This window comes from Geospiza fortis, unplaced genomic scaffold (genome assembly GCF_000277835.1).
Source record: "Geospiza fortis unplaced genomic scaffold, GeoFor_1.0 scaffold25, whole genome shotgun sequence".
Taxonomy (NCBI): Eukaryota; Metazoa; Chordata; class Aves; order Passeriformes; family Thraupidae; genus Geospiza; species Geospiza fortis.
In genome coordinates, this window is record NW_005054423.1 from 222,024 (window position 1) to 228,023 (window position 6,000).

Here is a 6,000-nt window from a genome sequence, read left to right on the forward strand (position 1 = left end):
TGGGATTTAGAGTTTTATGCTAGCATCTCTCCCAGTTCAATGAGTTGGCATAGGAAATTCTGTTTACTGTCTTCTCTGGTGCATTTGGTCCAGTGTGGAGTCTGGAGGTGGAGCTGAATATGCACACTAACACTCTGGCTGTCTCAGCCACTCATGTAAATGAAGAAGTCACATTCAAAGAGTTTAAAAAAAATAATTCTTATCATCCACAAGTTACTGAAGGTTTCCTTTAAACATCATATTCAGTTCTTGCTGGCAGAGTGATTTTAAAGGTCATTTTCAAATGAGAGAGAGACATACAAATGTTCTAGGGAGTCCTCCTTGTTGGGGCACTGGTCAGAGCAGCGATGCTCTGCACTCTCCATCCGCCAGTCCACTGCACAGGTCACCTCCCAGGAGGTGCCCAGGAGGAGGGTGGTGGGTGCTGGCACCCAAAAGACAGCTATCTGCAAAACTCCCCTGCTGAAATGGAGGGGAAGGCTGCCCAGTGGTGCTCTGCCTCAGCTCCTTCCTTGTGGCAGCTCCAGGTTTACTGAGCCATGCTCCTGTAGAGCCTGGATGTTCTGGGGTCAAGTCTCCCTTGCAGGTGGCTTTTGTGTGCCAAAGGCTGGTGGAGTAGGGACATGCCAAAGGCTGGGCCTCTGCCTGCTAGCTGGAATGTATTCCCCATGCCCAAGATAGCTTTCATTATGTTGATATTAGGTATTTAAAAAAACCAAAGCCAATCAGCTTCTGTCACAGCCTTGCTGTGTCACCAGGGCAAAGCCTTTATTAGCAGATACTTTGAGAGCTTTTATGGAACTCCCCTGGTGGACAGACACCTCTGACTTACTGGGCCACTCCACTCCCAGCAGTGATTGTTTAAAGTAAACTTTAAAGTCAGGGCAGGGCTCAGTTTCTCAGCACCCTTGCGTAAGACTCGCTATATCAGACACTTGAAAGATTTGCTCTTTTAAATTCTTTTTTAATTAGTCTATAAATTCTTTCAGTTCAATCTTGTGAACCAAGCTTGGGTGAGGCTTTCAGGCATGTGTCAATGCATCCATGACAGGTGTCTCCAAGGAAGAACAAAGTATTGAAGGACAATATGAGATACAAAACCAGGTCTGATCTCTCACAGGTGGTGTAGAGGGCAGGCAAAACAACAACAGCAGAAAGAAGGTGGAAACACCATCTCTTACTGATCTGTTGTTCAGCTTCAAAAGCTGTTTGAATCTGAGGGGTCAGCAGGTCCTTTAGGATATTTTTTTTCTTTTATATCAGAAACATAGGTGAAACTTTGGGCAACATTGATAGATTTCAGTCTAGTGTCACATGAAGCAGGTGCAGGGGCAGCCAGCTCACTGTTCTATCCTGTGGGCACTTGGGAGGACAGCACAAAGAGCTTTAGTTGCATTAAGAAATATTTGATGTAATTAACCAGCTTTTTGTTTGGATTGGGTCTAAGGTTGTCCATCTTGTTTTTCCTGATTTGTAAACCAGTTTTCACTCTGAAAGATAGAGTGATAATCAAAGAGAACAAGAACGGTTAGCTGACAGTCTACATCCCATCCTGCTTTTCCTGAAGTTAAACTTCGAGTATTTACACTATCTCAATTCACTGTAGTTAAATAAAGGTTTCTAAGAGTGGGGGGATTTTTTTTGTTTGTTTGTTTTTGTGGTTTTGAGGTGTTTTCTTTTGTTTTTATGTTCCTTGTTTTATGAATAAATAATTGCTGTGGACACTTTTGTCACTGATGTAATACTTAAATGTGATTCCACAGTTTCTGTGTGGCAGTGGCTGTAGTAAGAGGACTTGTACAGTTTGTGCAAATGCTGGCAGAGAGAAAATCACATCTTAATAATTACTTTTCATATAATGCAATTTCCTGAGCACAAACAGTTTTATGTGATATGCTTTTGCTGAGTAAGATGCCAGCGTTCATGGCAGAAAAACAGGGATAATTCAAACAGGTCTGAAGGGATCAGGACTCAGAAATGCAAGGCAGCCATTGGAGGTGAGATGCAGAGCAGTCATGGATGGTGATGAAGTACTGACAAAGCTTCTCTCTATCACAGCCTGTCAACAAATGACAGGAGGATGACATTTTTTCTCTCTTGCACTTGTAATCTCAAAGTTAAACCCTCATAAATAGATAAATATCCTCTCGTGGCTGTTTTCCTGATTAGAGTGGTGTCACTTCCATTTCCAGAAGCTCTGCCCACTAGGATCTTACCATCTCATCGATTATTTTGAGCATACTCTAATCATATTTTACATTTTTAAAAATAATTATATTCCCTTGTGCATTTGAGTTAGCAATTTGATTCTGATAATCAGATCTTGTCCATATATTCAAATAATTAATGAGAGTTTCTCCGTGTTGGATATGATGATATAGGATAATGGATTTGCACAATTTTTTAGCCAAATCTGAAAACATTTGGATATCTTGAGTCAGAAAGATCTTTGACCTGAAATTAATTAAGGAATGGAAAATAGGAAAAGTGGGTGGATGCAGGAGAGGATTAAACAAACAAACAAAAAAATCTCTGTTCCTTCAAGATTTTGGTTCTGTTAAATAGTGTAAAAAAGTCTTTTCATAGAATAATTGATCCTTAGAAATGGCATAAATTTGAAAATTAGGAAGAGTGGAAAATGGAAGCTTAGTAATTTGATTCCTTTCTTCATTTTTAACAAAAATGAGCAAGCTGCAGGGGAGAATAAAAGACAGCTGAAGTTGAAGGAAGGACATTTGTAGCCATCTATGTCCTAATGTGTAACATTAGGAAGCCACATGTAAGTATTTAGTCCTGACTGTAACGGATTGAATACATTTGGTCTTGTCTGAAGGAAACAAGCCCAAATCTATCAAGTACGTGGGTGAAAAAACAGTTGGAAATTCTGGCTACTACAAATGGAAACCAAAGAGCCACGCTCAAATTCTTTCACCTCAGATGAGGTGAAAGTTTCAGTTCCACAATCAGTGCTTATCAGACAGGTGAGAAATAAATTTGTAGTTTACATCAGTTATTCTTAAATATTTCACTGGATGTGTTGTGGTTCATAAGTATTGTAATGTTGAAAACCAGATTCCATAAGAAAAATTATTTATGAAAATTATTTTCATCCTTTTACTACAGAAGATTAGATTTATTATTATATTGGTAGATGTCAGATCTTTGTGAGGCTTTGACTTGACAGCTCTGAGAAGGGGCTTTGGCCATATGCACGTTATGCCAAACTAAAAATCCACATGACCTGAGTTAGTCAAGAGTTAAAGAGCTTTTAGCAGAGAACAGAGTGTAGACCCAAATGATCTGTGCCCAAGTAAAATACTTCAGTTTGATCAATAGCTCAAAATGAAATACAGATCTTTTAGCAGTGGGGGCAGCCTGGTGTTTATTTGTCTTCAGCATGTGTAGGAGATTTGCAGTTCCCAGCTCTGCCAGGCTCCCAGCCAGAGGCAGAGGTGATGCTTGAGTAAGTGTAATTTTGTGTTTGGTCTCCCATAGGTGGAGAGGACCTGGTATGATCCAGCATTTGTCTCAGGCAAGTAGAAGGACCTGATGAGGTGCAGGTACCAATGTCACGTAACACTACAAATAAAACTGCCACAAAAGTAATGCTCTTGGAAAGAAGGAATAGCAGTGACAAGTTTGACTGGAAAAACTGTAATTGAGGCAAGTCTAGAATAAGCAGTGTTATCAAGTTGGTTTTCATCAACAGCTAATCCAAATTTAACTAAGATCTCTTGGGTTCAGGCTTCATTATCACCTAATGCAGGCTGAACACATCTATCTGCACTCATTGGAGATTTGATATAACACCTATTTAGAGAAGTAATTTACAAGTGTTAGTCTTATCTGTATGGCCAGAGATGTTCATAATTTGTTTAAAGATGTTTGCTTTGTATTTGTAAAGATTGAATTTGCTATCAGGGAATTAGAGTGGCAGTGGCTAAGTCTTGGTGCGCGTCTTTGAAGAAAGAATCTCTTGGCCTTGTGTTTTCAGAAAACTGAATGAGTCCCTCTTTCTCTTAGTTGTAGATGTAAAGTGTCAGTCTGAACATGTGTGTGTTTTAAAATCCTGTAAGCAAACCAGATTTTTTAGAAGAGCATCATAGTAAGAAATCTCATAGTTTTTCTACATCTCCAAAGACACATATGGCACCTTCCTGTCCCTGCCAGAGGATGTGTGCAGTTCTCCATCCTTTGCATGATTTTATGGAGAAGTTCTTCTCTGAAACTTTTATTCTGTGGTTCCTTAATCCATCCATCCATTGAATGACCACCTAGGCTGCCCTGAGTAATATCCTTGTGGTTTTATACACCTTGAGAGCTAAAAAAAGTGTGAGATAGAGGTGAGGGCTATCTCAGATTGATGGTGTACATCCAAAGATACTGCAAGTTAATGGAATTGCTGGGAAGTTACACCAGTGAAACTGAGGTGGTCTTCTGTACTTCTAATATACTTGTGAGAATAGTCTGAAAGTATTCATTTTTTCATGGGGCCCTGACAAATAATATCTGGATCTTTACTTACCATAGATGTGGGAAAAAAGTAAGGTGTTTAAAAAAATGAAAATCAAGTAGGATCACAAGGGTTCAGAAGGAGAAGTATCTCCAAAGAAAAACTCCATAAACCATGTCATATAAACAACTTGCATGTAAGTGCTAAATCTCTCTACATCTGTTGACCTGTGTAGAGATTGAGTTTTGGCTTTCACTTTGGAGTTTATATAGACTAAGTACATGAAATCTAAAGGTACAACTTGTTAGAGATGAAGTGAGATGGCACAGGCAGGCTCCTCCACTCCAGACTCAAGATTTCCAAGAGAAATAACCATGTTCAGTGTTCTTAACTACCTCCAATGCAAAATACACCATTTTTAGGTGCCAATTTACATTATGTTGTGGTTTCTAAGTATTGTGCAGTAAAAGACGAAAGTGATATGAGAAGAGTAACACTGAGGACCACTGATTTATGTGGACTGGAAACTTAGGAGAAGCAGAAAAAGGAGAAGCAGAAAAAGGAGAAGGAATAAAGCTGGCCTGTTACTCTTGATTATACCTGACCTGTTTTAGTAGAAGCAGTTCTGCTTGCCTCTGGCCACAAGCATTTCCTAATGTATTTTACCATTAGATGTTGCATCCTTTACTAGAACTTGAGTGGTGCTTGTAGGCTGACCCCTGCACAGTTCTCTTTTCAGACATTCTTTTGACTCTGAATAACCACCTCAGCACCAGTTTTTAAAGTTTTGACATTACTTATGTCATTTTGGAAAAAGAGATTCATACTGAGAAAATGCCCCTGGAAGCTACTCTGAAATTTGTTCTAGATGTTTACAATGTTCAGTCAAAGAACATCTGATTTTTTTAATTGCCATGGAATTGTGGGGCTCTGCTGAAATAAAGCACTCTTGAACCTGCTTAAGTCCATTTGACAAGATGTTTAACTCCATTTGACAAGATGCTTAAGACAAATTTTATCTTATTAATAGATAAAAGGAAATCCTTCAGAATTGTTAATAAAGAATAAAATTAGAAGAGATGATTGCTCATTCACAGTTGTCCTGTATCAGCTTAATTTTGAGTGCAAGATGCAGTTTTACAGGTCTGTTTCTATCCAGACACTGAACTGAGGGCTGCTGCTCAGTTCTCCTGAAAATTATTTTGGAGTTCACTGAAATGCTTTGAAAGAACATATTTTTTAAAAGTGCTTATAAATTCCCTCTAGAAGTCACCCTCTTACTTTGCTGTCTCATGTTACAAACTCGCATGTATTAATTTGGAAGAGGTGTGTCTTTGATTATTCATTACTCAAGATAACCCTTGCCAAAGTCCCCGAAAATGCAAGAGCAAGAAAGAGCCTTGAGAGGTGGGGCAGCAGGATGGCTGCCTAGCCCTGATGATCATCTCAAGGCTGATCTGGTAGGACTGGCTAAAAGGGTGACATAGGCCCCTGGGACATTGCCAGCAAGTCACCAATTAATACTAATTGCCTGTGAAAATACTGTA

At 39.3% G+C, this 6,000-nt stretch overlaps 1 protein-coding gene across 2 annotated transcripts in view; it reads left to right on the forward strand.

The window, feature by feature from the left end:
* PAG1 (phosphoprotein membrane anchor with glycosphingolipid microdomains 1) overlaps positions 1-6,000 on the forward strand; it is a 100,659-nt gene that overhangs the window by 39,259 nt on the left and 55,400 nt on the right. The gene's annotated exons all lie outside the window — the stretch shown is intronic.